This window comes from Crocodylus porosus, unplaced genomic scaffold (assembly GCF_001723895.1).
Source record: "Crocodylus porosus isolate Cpor-Errol unplaced genomic scaffold, CroPor_comp1, whole genome shotgun sequence".
NCBI lineage: Eukaryota > Metazoa > Chordata > Crocodylia > Crocodylidae > Crocodylus > Crocodylus porosus.
The window spans coordinates 39,783,369-39,784,301 of NW_017728910.1; positions in this window are offsets into that span (position 1 = coordinate 39,783,369).

A 933-nucleotide genomic window follows, 5' to 3' on the forward strand; every position below is an offset into this window, starting at 1 on the left:
TACCATTTAGTATGTTATTTTTATAAGCTCTTTAGAGTAGTACTGCCCCTTTCCCTGTGTTCACACAAACCCTAACACAACTATTCTCAGCCAGGGTGTCACAGGATCCTTTTAAGAGTGATGCTGGGTGCCATGCAATATTAGCCTTAGCTAGTGTGCAAACAAGATAAACCCAGAGATTTCACATAGAAATCCATAGTGTGAAAAACATTTTGACCTCTTGTGGTCTTTATTGAGCTCTTTGCAACAATAGAGTTGCAGTAAAAAGGAGTGAAAGCTAATAGCTGGCATTCCTGAGGGGTGCCTTGAGTCAAAAAGGTTGAAAATCACTACTCTAGCATATGGGTAGTCACTTAGGTCCTAAATTTTGGTCCTAAAGTTTAAGTCCTGTTAGTAGAGCATCAGAATCAAACTTGTTAGCATGTTATCTTTTGGCCATCAACTGATACCATTTAAAAGAGTAGGTTAGGTTATTTCTCTACCTTTGGCTTAGCATTCATTACTTTCAAATACTTAAACTCAACTATTTGCTTCTTTTCTACAGGAAAAAAAAATAGCTAGAGCCTTATGAGAGTTCTGCAACCTCTCATTTTTTTTATACTTTATACAGTACAGCTTTTAAAAAAAATAGTATTCATTGTACCTGAACATCAAGGCAAAGAGAAAACAGATATTTTTCCTGTTACTTTAATTAGGGTTATTACTGAAACAGAACATGCATTGCTGTTTGTATCACGTTAGTAAGGTATACTTTGCTTGCTCCTCCATATCACTAATTATGTAGTAATCTTTTACCATAAATTACCTCTCTTCTTTGTCCTGTTTGGAATCATGTTCAATGTAAAAAGACGATTGTTTGGAAGTGTGTGTTGGGGGTGGGAAGTAGAAGGAACCAGTGATTAGTTCTGCAGTTTCATTCCATATTCTCCCCCC